The sequence below is a fragment of the Callithrix jacchus genome, chromosome 9 (assembly GCF_049354715.1).
Source record: "Callithrix jacchus isolate 240 chromosome 9, calJac240_pri, whole genome shotgun sequence".
Taxonomy (NCBI): Eukaryota; Metazoa; Chordata; class Mammalia; order Primates; family Cebidae; genus Callithrix; species Callithrix jacchus.
The window spans coordinates 65,226,561-65,240,472 of NC_133510.1; the positions used below are offsets into that span (position 1 = coordinate 65,226,561).

Below are 13,912 nucleotides of genomic sequence, written 5' to 3' on the forward strand. Positions count from 1 at the left end.
GCTGATTGGCCATACGTCCCCATTAGGCCCCGCCTAGAACAAGGATCATTGGGTAAAGCTAAGCCAGGCATCTCTCTATTGACCAATTACGTAATAGTTTGCTTAGCGGAAGCAAATTGTCCAACCAGAAGGCGCAAATTTTTGATTGACAGCCTCAATACTCAATAAAATGGCAAAACCTCACGACTGATTGGGGAGGGAGGGTCAGTGGGGCGGGGTTGTTTCCATGGGGAACAGAGGAAGCGATTGTTAATTTTCAATTGGTAAGGCCGAGGACACGTGATATTGTCGGCCTGATTTAGCGACTTTTAATCGCACTCTCTTTAGGGGGCGCTGTATCTCCTTAGCCTTTAACACTGGCGCTTCCTAACTGGAATCTTGCCCTAATCCCTATTTTCAGCGCCCCCATTAGGTGCATGATCTGTGTGGCTAGCCTTTCCCTCAGGCTCGCTCAGGTCACTTCAGCATCCTCACAGAGTCTGCACAACCATAGAATATAGCCAAAAAAGGCCCAACATGTTATCTACATAAACCAAGGCTGTCAGGAGTTGATAGGCGCAATGATAAGCTCCCTAAGGTGGAATTCCAGGCTTTGCTGGGCCTGAGGAACATAAGAAGTCGGAGTTTGTAAAAGCCAACTTTGGCCCAGAGTGAAATCAGATGTTACACCTTTGGAGATGGGGTTTGGGGGCAAAGGGGAAACGGGATTAGAATAAGGGAGGGTAGGTGGGGCAAGACTCCGTCTTAAAAAAAAAAGGCCATGCACGGTGGCTCAAGCCTGTAATCCCAGCACTTTAGGAGGCCGAGGCGGGTGGATCACGAGGTCAAGAGACCGAGACCATCCTGGTCAACATGGTGAAACCCCGTCTCTACTAAAAATACAAAAAATTAGCTGGGCATGGTGGCACATGCCTGTAATCCCAGCTACTCAGGAGGCTGAGGCAAGAGAATTGCCTGAACCCAGGAGGCGGAGGTTGCGGTGAGCCGAGATCGCCATTGCACTTCAGCCTGTGTAACAAGAGCGAAACTCCGTCTCAAAAAAAAAAAAAAAAAAAAAAAAAAAATTAAATTAAATTAAAATTAGCTGGGCGTGGTGGCGTGCTCCTGTAGTCCTAGCTACTCCGGAGGCTGAGGCAAGGGAATCGCTTGAACCAGGAGGCGGAAGTTACAGTGAGCCGAGATCAAAGCACTGCCCTCCAGCCTGGAGACAGGGCAAGACTCGGTCTCAAAAAAAAAAAGAATAAGGGAGAGTATAGGAATAGGCTCTGCGATTTTCTTTCCTTTTTTTTTTTTTTCTTTTTTTTTTAATAAAGATGGGGGTTTCATCACATTGGTCAGGCTGGTCTTGAACTCCCGACCTCAGGTGATCCGCCCGCCTTGGCCTCCAAAGCGCTTGGATTACAGGCGTGAGCCACCACGCCCGGCTGGGTCTGTGATTTTCAAGTAGAAACAAGCACTTGTGGCCAGGTGCAGTGGTTCATGCCTATAATCTTAGCACTTTGGGAGGCGGGGACAGGCAGATCACCTGCGGTCGGGAGTTGAAGACCAGCCTGACCAACATGAAGAAACCCTGTCTCTACTAAAAAAAAAAATACAAAATTAAAGAAAAAAAAATTAACCGTTTGTGATGGCATATACCTGTAATCCCAGCTACTTAGGAAGCTGAGGCAGGAGAATCCCTTGAACCCAGGAGGCAGAGGTTGCAATGAGACAAGATAGTGCCATTGCACTCCAGTCTGTGCAACAAGAGGGAAACTCCTTCTCAAAAAAAGAAAAGAAAAGAAAAAAGCGGTTGCAAAATAAGAAAAGAGAAGTTTACTGAATGCAAGGATGTCACAATAAGGAATGGTTTTGATGAAGCTTGGCTTTCTCCTATTCTTCGATTCTCTGGTCCCCGACTCCTCTTAGGGCAGGGGGACCCCTATTGCCTTAATTATCCTAAAAGGATTCCCCACCACACCCAGCTCTGCCACCATCTCTGAAAATTATGTCCTTAGGAGCTCTCCAAGAAGAGATTCCAAACTTACTCAGGAATTTTTCTTTTGTTCTTATTTATTTATTTTTTTTTTTTTTGAGATGGAGTCTCACCCTGTCACCCAGGCTGGAGTGCAATGGCGCAATCTCAGCTCAGTGCAACAGCCTCCGCCTCCCGGTTTCAAGCGACTCTCCTGCCTCGGCCTCCCGAATAGCCGGGATAACAGGCACCCACCACCACGCCCAGCTAATTTTTATTTTTTTATTTTTTTGAGACGGAGTTTTGCTCTTATTACCCAGGCTGGAGTGCAATGGCGCAATCTCGGCTCACCGCAACCTCCACCTTCTGGGTTCAAGCAATTCTCCTACCTCAGCCTCCCGAGTAGATGGGACTACAGGCTGCGCCACCATGCCCAGCTAAGTTTCTTTTAGTATTGTATTTTTAGTAGAGACGGGGTTTCACCATGTCGGCCAGGATGGTCTCGATCTCTTGACTTAGTGATCCACCTGCGTCGGCCTCCCAAAATGCTGGGATTATAGGCGTGAGCCACCGCGCCCGGCCTGCCCAGCTAATTTTTGTACTTTTCGTAGAGACGAGGTTTTGCCATGTTGGCAAGGCTGGTCTCAAACTCCTGACATCAGGTGATTCACCCTCCTCAGCCTCCAGAAGTGTTGGGATTACAGGTGTAAGCCACTGCACCCGGCCACTCAGGAATTTTTCTAATAGAGTAGAATCAGAGAAACATGTAAAAAAATACAAGGGCGCTGTGGCATGTGCCTGTAGTACCAGTTACAACGGGGACTGAGGCAGGAGGATGCTTGAGCTCAGGAGTTCAAGGCTGTAGTGAACAGCGATGGTGCCTGTGCATAGCCACTGCATTCCAGCCTGGATGACACAGCGAGACCCAGTCTATATATAAAAATATAGAAAACAATACAGTCCGGGTGCGGTGGCTCACGCCTATAATCCCAGCACTTTGGGAGGCCAAGGCGGGTGGATCACGAGGTCAAGAGATCGAGACCATCCTGGTCAACAAGGTGAAACCCCGTCTCCACTAAAAATACAAAAAAAAATTAGCTGGGCATGGTGGCGAACGCCCGTAGTCCCAGCTACTCGGGAGGCTGAGGCAGGAGAATTGCTTGAACCCAGGAGGTGGAGGTTTCGGTGAGCCAAGATCGCTCCATTGCATTCCAGTCTGGGTAACAAGAGCGAAACTCCGTCTCGGAAAAAAAAAAAAAAAACAACAATGCAATATGAATTATAGAACTACTGTGTACTGTGAAGGAAGGTGACTTTCTGGTGGAATCCCAGATGTTAAGCCTTATATCGGGAAGAAGTGAAGGCTTGTCCCTTTATTCTTCAAGGAGAGTTGTTCAAACATTTACTATGCCTGGCATCACAGTCAATGGGTCGTCCTTGGCTTGGCAGCTTAATGACAATACTAACATTTACTCACCACCTATTATGTGCCAGGCACGGTGCTAAATCTCTAAATACATTATTTTCAGGCTCACACTTATAATCCCAGCACTTTGGGAGGCCGAGCCAGGCAGATCACCTGAGGTCAGAAGCAAAACTCCATCTCAAAACAAAATTAGCCAGTTGTGGGTGCCTATAGTTCCAGCTACTCAAGAGGCTGAGGCAGGTGAATCACTTGAACCTGGGAGGCGGAGGTTGCAATGAACCAAGATCGCACCACTGCTCTCCAGCCTGGGCAACAGAGTGAGACTTTGTCTCAAAAAAAAAAAAAAAAATCGGGCATGGTGGCTCACGCTTGTAATCCCAGCACTTTGGGAGGCCGAGGTGGGCAGATCACTTGAGATCAGGCGTTCAAGACCAGCCTGGTCAACATTGTGAAACCCTGTCTCTACTAGAAATACAAAAGTTAGCTAGGTTAAAAAAAAAAAAAATTAGCTAAGTATGGTGAAGCATACCTGTAATCTCATCTACTCGGGAGGCTGAGGCAGTAGAATCACTTGAACCTGGAAGGCAGAGGTTGCAGTGAGCCAAGATCAAGCCACTGCACTCCAGCCTGGGTGACACAGTAAGACTCCATCTCCAAAAAAAGAAAACAAAAGAAAAGAAAACACTGAATATCAAACTGGGGTTATGTAAGGATTAAATGAAATAATATGTATGAAAATATATGTGAACTGTTAAATCCTCTACTATTGTTATTTATCATCTTATAAATAATTGAACATCACTGAACACTGACTACAGACACTTACTAGAACACCAAGCTAATTTTTTATTTTTTATTTTGTGTAGAGACAGGGTTTCACGATGTTCCTCAGGCTGGTCTTAAATTCCTGGCTTCAAGTCGTCCTCCTGCCTCAGACTCCCAAAAGCTGGGATTACGGGCATGAGCTACCATGCCTAGCCATTCACAGTGTTGTGCAATTGTATCTTTATCTAGATCCAAAACATTTTTATCATTTCCAAATAAAACCTGATACCCATAAAGCAGTCACTTACCTCCTATCTCCTCATCCCCCAGCTCTGGCAACCACCAATCTACTTTTGTCCCTGTGGATATTTTAAATAAATGGAATCACAATATGTGGCCTTTTGTGTTTGGCTTACTTCACTTAGCATAATGTTTTCAAGTATTTGTAACACATATTTTTCTTTTTCTTTCTTTTTTTTTTTTGAGATGGAGTGTCGTTCTCTCACCCAGACTGGAGTATACTGGTGCAATCTTGGCTCACTGCAACCTCTACCTCCCAGGTTCAAGCAATTCTCCTGCCTCAGCCTCCTGAGTAGCTAAGACTATAGGCATGTGCCACCATGCCCAGCTAATTTTTTGTATTTTTAGTAGAGTTGGGTTTTCACCGTGTTAGCCAGGATGGTCTTGATCTCTTGAACTCATGATCCACCCAAAGTGGTAGGATTATAGGTATGAGCCACTGTGCCTGGCCAACAAATATTTTATTTTTTTCTTTGACCAGGCTGGTCTGGAACTCCTAACCTCATGTGATCCACCCACCTCAACTTTCCAAAGTTCTGGGATTACAGGAGTGAGCCACCGCTCCCGGCCACAAATATTTTCAAGTATTATGGGTATGTATCTAGGAGTGGAATTGCTGGGTTATATGGTAGCTATGTTTTACTTCTTTTTTTTTTTTCTTTTTTTGAGACAGAGTCTCACTCTTACTCAGGTTGGAGTGCAGTGGTGGGATCTTGGCTCACTGCAACTTCTGCCTCCAGGGTTCCAGTGATTTTCCTGCCTCAGCCTCCTGAGAACAGGGATTATAGGCGCATGTCACCATTCCTGGCTAATTTTTGTATTTTTAGCAGAGACAGGTTTTTACCATGTTGGCCAGGCTGGTCTGGAACTCCTGACCTCAGGTGATCCACCCACCTTGGCCTCCCAAAGTTCTGGGATTACAGGTGTGAACCACCACTCCTGGCCTGTTTTACTTCTTTTCTGGGGTTTTGGTTTTTTGTTTTTGTTTTGTTTTGTTTTTGCTTTTTTGGTTTTTGTTTTCCAGGCTGAAGTGCAGTGGCAAGGACACGGCTCACTGCAGCCTCAGCCTCATGGTCTCAAGCAATCCTCAGCCTCCCATGTAGCTAGCACACTTAGCTGAGTTTTTTAAAATTTCTTTTTTGTAGACAGGGTACAATGGCTCAAGCCTGTAATCCCCCCACTTTGGGAGGCCGAGGCAGTTGGATCACCTGAGGTCAGGAGTTCAGGAGCAGCCTGGCCAACAAGGTGAAATCCCGTATCTACAAAAATACAAAAATTGGCCGGGTGCGGTGGCTCACGCCTGTAATCCCAGCACTTTGGGAGGCCGAGGAGGGCGGATCACGAGGTCAAGAAATGGAGACCATCGTGGCCAACATGGTGAAACCCTGTCTATACTAAAAATACAAAAAATAGCCGGGCATGGTAGCATGTGCCTGTGGTCCCAGCTACTCACGAGGCTGAGGCGGAAGAATTGCTTGAATCCAGGAGGTGGAGGCTGTAGTGAGCCGAGTTTGCACCACTGCATTCCAGCCTGGCAATAGAGCAAGACTCCTTCTCAAAAAAAAAAAAAAATTCGCTGGACAGGATGACAAGTGACTGTAATTCCAGCTACTTGGGAGGCTGAGGTAGGAGAACCTCTTGAACCTGGGAGGCAGAGGTTGCAGTGAGCCAAGATTGAGCCATTGCACTCTAGCCTGGGGAAAACAGCAAAACTCCATCTCAAAAAAAATTTTTTGTAGAGATGGCCTCTTGTTTCATTGCCTAGGATGATCTTGAAATTCTGGTCTCAAGCAATCCTCCCTCCTTGCCCTTCCAACCACTGGGAACACAGTGTGAGCCACTGCACCAGGCTCTGTGTTTAACTTCTTGAGGAACTGCCAAATTATTTTCCACAGTGACTACATCATTGTACATTCCCAACAACAACGTTCGAGGGTTCTGAGTTCTCCGCATCCTCACCAACACGTGGTATTTTCTGAGTTTTTTGGTTTTGTGTTTTTTTCACAACCATCCTAGTGGGAATTAAGTGGTGTCTCATGGTTTTGATTTGCATTTCCCTAATGACTAATGATTTGAGCATCTTTCATATGCTTGTCTACTTGCATAATCTTTTTTTGAGAAATGTCTATTCAAGTCCTTTATTCATTTTTAAGTTGGATTGTTTGTTTCTGTTGTAGTTTTAAGAGGTCTTTTTTCTGGCCAGGCGCGGTGGCTCAAGCCTATAATCCCAGTATTTTAGGAGGCCGAGGCGGGTGGATCGCGAGGTCAAGAGATCGAGACCATCCTGGTCAACATGGTGAAACCTCATCTCTACTAAAAATACAAAAAATTAGCTGGGCATGGTGGCGTAAGAGTTCTTTTTTTTTTTTTTTTTTGAGACGGAGTTTCGCTCTTGTTGCGCAGGCTGGAGTACAATGGCGCGATCTCCGCTCACCGAAACCTCCACCTCCTGGGTTCAGGCAATTCTCCTGCCTCAGCCTCCTGAGTAGCTGGGATTACAGGCACGCACCATAGTGCCCAGCTAATTTTTTTTTTTTTTTTATTAGAGACGGGGTTTCACCATGTCGACCAGGATGGTCTAGATCTCTTGACCTCGTGATCCACCTGCCTTGGCCTCCCAAAGTGCTGGGATTACAGGCGTGAGCCACCGCACCCGGCCCATTTTAAGAGTTCTTTTTGGGGGTAGGAGAGTATAAAAAAATAAATAAATAAATAAGAAAAAAAAGAAGAGTTTTTCATATATTCTGACACTGGAACCTTATCAGGTACATAAATTGCAATTATTTTCTTCTATTCTGTAGGTTGATGGAAGTAATTTTTAAATTATTAATTTGACAGCTGTGTGTGCAGAAAGGATGTGAAGAGACAGAAAGCAGAAAGACCAACTAGGAATCTATTGCAGATCTGCAGTTTACAACAGACACAAAACAGTAACGGTAAGAAAATGTCCCCCAAACGATTGTGCACCACAAGTGAAATTAGGAAAGTCAGCTGAGTGTGGTGGTATGTGCCGCAGTCCCAGCTACTTGGGAGGCTGAAGCAGGAGGATCACTTGAGCTCGGGAGTTAGAGGCTGCAGTGAGCCATGATCCTGACACTGCACTACAGCCTGGGCAATAGAGTGAGGTCCTGTCTCAAAAAACCCAAAAAAACAAAATTAGGAAAAGTCAAAGTATAATAGATGAGATCAGCCGTTTGTAGAAGCAGCAAATGATCTGGTGTAGTTTCAGGAAAGCATAATTCTATCAACATATCTAAAGTTCTAGCAAACTAATCACTTAGTAAAATGGCTAGAGGCCTAACACAATCAAATTCTAACCCAATTACAATAAAATGGCTGAAGGGAATATAAACAGAATTAATTATATTAACTCAGCTAGAGCTGAAACCCAATCAACTGGATTGTACCTTGTCTTTATAGAAGGGGAGTAAGGAGGCCAGGCACTTTGGGAGGCCAAGGAGGGCAGATCACAAGGTCAGGAGTTCAAGACCAGCCTGGCCAACATAGTGAAACCCCATCTCTACTAAAAATACATAATAAATTAGCGGGCATGGTGGAGGGCGCCCATAGTCCCAGCTCCTTCGGAGGCTGAGGCAGGAACATCGCATGAGCCCAGGCGGCAGAGGTTGCAGTTAGCTGAGATCTCGCCATTGTACTCCAGCCTGGGTGACACAGCAAGACTCTTGTCTCAAAAAAAAAAAGATAAAGAAGGGGGAGTAAGGAAGTGGTCTGCAAAGAATCCCCTCCCCCTAGATTGTCAGTATTTCTCTAGCGACATTTAGGAAAGATTACCCATTTGTCCAACATGAAAGAATATCATATCTGTATAAAGGAGATGTATGCTGTTCTATTAGTCATTAAAATTATCCAACTAGGCCAGGCGCAGTAGCTCATCCTGTAATCCCAGCACTTTGGGAGGCCAAGGCGGGTGGATCACCAGAGGTCAGGAGTTCGAGACCAGCCTGGCAAACATGGTGAAACCTCATCTCTACTAAAAATACAAAAATTAGCCAGGTGTGGTGGTAGGCGCCTATAATCCCAGCTACTTGGAAGGCTGAGGCAGAAGAATCGCTTGAACCCTAAAGGCAGAGGTTGCAGTGAACCAAAATGGTACCACTGCACTACAGCCTGGGCAACAGTGAAACTTTGTCTCAAAAAAATAAAACTATCTAATTAATTCCACTTGTTCACTAAGCAAGCTTTTAATAATCAAATTTGTCTTCCAAAGTACTCAACTGTTTTGATTAGCCAATAAGATTGTGTAGGCCACTGGAAGTTTTCTTTTTTTTTTTCTTTTTTTGAGATGGAGTCTCACTCTGTCACCCACAATGAAGTCAGTGGCACAATCTAGGCTCACTGCAGCTTCTGCTCCTCAGGTTCAAGCAATTCTCCTGCCTCAGTCTCCCGAATAGCTGGGACTACAGGCACCAGCCACCACACCCAGCTAATTTTTGTGTTTTTAGTAGAGCCAGGGTTTCACTGTGTTAGTTAGGATGGTCTCTATCTCCTGACCTCGTGATTGACCTCCCAAAGTGCTGGGATTACAAGTGTGAGTCACTGCACCCAATCGCTTTCTTTTTTTTTTTAATAACAAAATTTAAAAGTGGTACAGAGAGGTTAAGTCCTTCTTTATTTTCTTCCTTCCTTTCTTTCTTCAAGGGATTCTCCTGCCTCAGCCTCCTGAGTAGCTGGGAATAAGGATGCACCACCATGCCTGGCTAATTTTGTATTTTTAGTAGAGATGGGGTTTCTTCATGTTGGTCAGGCTAGTCTCAAACTCCTGACCTCAGGTGATCTGACCACCTTGGCCTCCCAAAGTGCTGGGATTAAGACATGAGCCACTGCACCCGGCCTTCTTTCTTTCTTACTTTCTTCCTTCTTTCTTGAGACAGAGTCTCTTGTTCTCTGTCACTCAGGCTAGAGTGCAGTTGTATGATCACAAGTCACTGCAACCTCAGCCTCCCAGGTTCAAGTTATAATTCAACTTGAAAATAGATAAATATTTCCTGAGTAGCTAGGACTACAGGTGTGCATCAGCACACCTGGCTAATTTTTGTACTTTACTGAGTAGAGACGGGGTTTTACTATGTTGTCCAGGCTGGTCTCAAACCCCTGGCCTCAAGTGATCTGCCTGCCTTGGCCTCCCAAAGTGCTGGGGAGTACAGGCATGAGCCACCATGCCCTCAGGGCACTGGAAGTTTTATTTAGAAATACGTAAATCAACCATGTGGCTTATATATTATAGTCTTCTAAGGTTCGTCAGCATAAGTGAGTTCTCCCAAGATGAATTAATTAACCAAAATTGACATGGGCATTCAAGCCGAACCTTAAATTTTTTTTTTTTTTTTTTGAGACAAGGTCTTAGTCTTACTCTGTCACCCAGGCTGGAGTACAGTGGTGCAATCTTGGCTCACTGCAACCTCCACTCCACTTCCTGGGTTCAAGCAATTCTCCCACCTCAGCCTCCCTAGTAGCTGGGATGATAGGCACACACACCCACGCTTGGCCAATTTTTATATTTATTGGTAGAGATGAGGTTTTACCATGTTGGCCAGGCTGGTCTCAAACTCCTGACCTCAGGTGATCTGCCCACCTGGGCCTCCCAAGGTGCTGGGATTACAGGTGTGAGCCACTGTGCCCAGCCTGGATGTTCTGTTTATTTTTTGTGTTTTTTTTTTTTTAATCTTTTGGTTTTGTTTTTAATCTTTTTTTTTTTTATGTTCTTAGAAAAAAAATATTAGCAATGTTTCTATCCTTGATACTCTAATCAACCCCGGTGTGGAAGGAGCCTTATTTCATATGCTCAGGAGAGACAGTGAGAGAAATTTTTTGTTTTGTTTTTCCATTCTAGAGTGGAAGCAGACCCAGAAAAGCAATTCATACTGCCTGGGGCCACACAGTTCAATTAGAGGAGGCTCTAGACACTAACTCCCATCCCAGGGCTTGCTTTGACTCTTCTTGCCGTAACAATCATAGCTTCTACTCCAGCCACTGCGGAACAGGAAACAGTACCGTGGTCACGGCAGCAGAGTTGGGGCAGCTACAGCTGTTGACCTGGAGATGCCGGCAAGTCCCCTCCACAAAACGACTGGTTGAGGTCCCTCTGAATCTAGGATTGTCAGTGGGGAATTCTCTGGCACTAATCAGATCTTGGGGAGACAACAGAAGGGTGGCATTTTTTTGTTTTCTTTTGGGTTTGGTAAGACAAAGATAACTCTGTTGTCTAGACTGGAGTGCAGTGGCCTCACTGCAGCCTCGACCTCCTGGGTGCAAGTGATCCTTGCACCTCAACCTCCAAGTATCTGGGACTACAGGTGTGCACTACAACAGCTGGCTAATTTTTAAATTTTTTGTACAGATAAGGTCTCATTATGTTTCCCAGGTCTGTCTCAAACTCTTGGCCTCAAGCAATTCTCCTGCCTCGACCTCCCAAAGTGGTAGGCTTACAGGCATGAGCCACTGCACCCACTGTGGCATGTAACCTATCAACACTCTGGCTTTGTCTCTGAGGTGTAGGTGTCTCCCCAACATATGACTATAATGAAAATTAAGACCACAAAAAGGAAGATTCCTGGGATTATGTAGTTGCAGCTTTCATCCAGTAGGTTGGAGTGCTACCTGGATGAACTCTTTCGACTGCTCCCTTAAGATCCACCCCACCTCTAAATTACTTTATCAGCCTTCCTCAGGACGAGCTCACACATAGTAACCTGTATAGAGAAAAACATTGCTAGGGGGCAGAATTGAATGTTAGCTATGCACGCAGAAGAATTCAGTTTTTTTCATCCTTCACAGAGCTGTGAGGGGATGACTTTTGTTAGGAAGAGAGACATTTTGTTTTTTGTTTTTTTAAGGCAGAGTTTTGCTCTTGTTGCCCAGGCAGGAGTCCAATGGTGCTATCTCAGTTCACGGAAACCTCTGCCTCCTGAGTTCAAGCAATTCTCCTGCCTCAACCTCCCGAATAGCTGGGCTTACAGGTAAGCGCCACCATGTTTGGCTAATTTTGTATTTTTAGTAGAGATGGGGTTTCTCCTTCTTGGTCAGGCTGGTCTTGAACTCCCAACCTCAGTTGATCCGCCCACCTCAGCCGGTGTGAGCCATCTCGCCCAGTTTAGGGGCATAAATTTAAAGTGATGCTAGTTAGCTAGATTCTGATACTGTCTCCATCAATATTTAGCTACCCAGGTATAAATATGGCGAAGCTGAATTGTTGGATTTAACTAGAATTGGATTTTTTTCCAGGAAAGTTCTATGGAGGGAAAGAGGGACGAGGAACTTAACAACATCTGCAAGTTTATAGTTCTGGATGTGAAGGGGAGTGAATGGATCATTTGAAAAAAATTTTTTTCGCCGGGCATGGTGGGTGGCTCACGCCTGTAATCCCAGCACTTTGGGAGGCCGAGGTTGGTGAATCACTTGAGGTCAGGAGTTCGAGACCAGCCTGGCCAACATGATGAAACCCCATCTTTAAAAAAAAAAATTAGCTGGGCATGGTGGCGCGTGCCTGTAATCCCGGCTACTCAGGAAGCTGAGGCAGGAGAATTGCCTGAACCCAGGAGGTGGAGGTTGCGGTGAGCCGAGATCGCGCCATTGCACTCCAGCCTGGGTAACAAGAGCGAAACTCCGTCTCAAAAAAAAAAAAAAAGTTAAAAAAAATTTTTTACACAGCTAACTACAAAAAAAAATTTTTTTTCTTTTTTTTCCCAAATAATCTTGACTCCAAGATTATTTAAAAATTAAAAGGCTGGGCACAGTGACTCACACCTGTTATCCCGACACTTTGGAAGACCAGGGTTGGGGGACTGTTTGAGTCTGGGGATCTGAGGCCAGCCTGGGCATCACAGTGAAGCCTTGTCTCTACAAAAAATTTAAAAATTAGCCTGGTGTGGTGGCACGGACTTGTAGTCTCAGCTGCTTGGGAGGCTGAGGTGGGAAGATCACTTGAGCCCAACGGTTTGAGGCTGCAGTGAGCTATGATGGCACCACTTCACTCCAGCCTGGAAGTCAAACCCTGACTCTAAAAAAATTAAAAACTAAAATAAATAAATAAGAAACAAAAAGATCGGCTGGGCACAATGGCTCATTCCTGTAATCTCAACACTTTAGGAGGCTGAGGCAGGAAGATTGCTTGAGGACAGAGGTTCAATACCAACCCGGACAATGTAGCCAGACCCTGTCTCTAAAACAAACAAATAAATAAATAAATTCCCTGATATCTCAAAGTAAATGTCAGAGCCAAGGTGTTCTTTTGTTCTTGTTTTTTGGTCGGGGGGATGGGGAACTGTAATTAATGTTGTTGTTGTTGTTGTTTTTTTGAGATGGAGTTTTGCTCTTGTTGCTCAGCCTGGAGTGCAGTGGCATGATCTTGGCTCACTACAACCTCCGCCTCCCAGCTTCAAGCGATTCTCCTGCCTCAGCCTCCCGAGTAGCTGGGATTACAGGCATGCACCATCATGCCCAGCTAATTTTGTATTTTTAGTAGAGACAGGGTTTCGCCATGTTGGTCAGGCTGGTTTCGAACTGCTGACCTCAAGTGATCCACCCGCCTTGGCCTCTCAAAGTGCTGGGATTACAGGCGTGAGCCACTGCACCCGGCCATGAACTTTATTTAAAGCTTCTGAAGCAGTTGGCATAATTGATATATTTTTTACTTGGCTAATTGTTCTGTCCTCAAATGATTCTCCTCCCTTAGCTTCCCAAAGTGTTGGGATTGCAGGCCTGTGCCACCACACCTGGTCTTTTATTTATTTTTTTTCATGAGCCCTGCCTAAGCAGGATGTCAAAAAATTCGGTTATAAACTCATAATTGTTCCTCTCCAGTGAAATCTTTAGTAAGAGGCGAAAGATTTATTCGTTATGAAGAGAAACTAGAGCATCACAACTGGCCTTTTAAAAATAATTTCAAATTTAATTTAATTTTTTTTTTTTAGACAGAGTCTCTGTCACCCAGTCTGGAGTGCAGTGGCATGATTACAGCTTACTACATCCTTGACTTCCTAGGTTCAAACAATCCTCCCACCACAGCCTTCTGAGTAGCTAGGACTACAGGTACATGCAGCCATGCCTAGAAACTGCTGAGCTCAAGAGATCCTCCTTCCTTAACCTCTCAAAGTTCTGGGATTACAGGCATGAGCCGCCCCACCTGGCCTCAACTTTTATGTTAAATTCAGAGGGTACACGTGCAGGTTTGTTATATGGATATATTGGATAACACTGAAGTTTGGGGTATGAATGATCCTGTCACTCAGGTAATGAGCATAGTACCTGATAGGTAGTTTTCCACCCCTCCCTGCCATCAGTAGTCCTCGGTGTCTATTGTTCCCATCTTTAGAGCCAAGGTCTGAGTGCAGGCTTTTCTGACTCTGAAACTCATGCTCTTAGCCATCGTACTATGGTGCCTGAAACAAATTTTGTTCAATTCTGTTTTTACCATCACTATTACAGAATGATATAATAAAACATAAAAT

The 13,912-nt window shown here is 45.0% G+C and overlaps 1 non-coding gene across 1 annotated transcript; it reads right to left on the minus strand.

Annotated features, from left to right (window-relative positions):
• Positions 1 to 13,204: 13,204 nt before the first annotated feature.
• On the minus strand, positions 13,205 to 13,321 carry LOC118144550 (U5 spliceosomal RNA). Its single transcript, XR_004729319.3, has one exon. It is a non-coding gene; the product is annotated as a U5 spliceosomal RNA (small nuclear RNA).
• Positions 13,322 to 13,912: the final 591 nt, after the last annotated feature.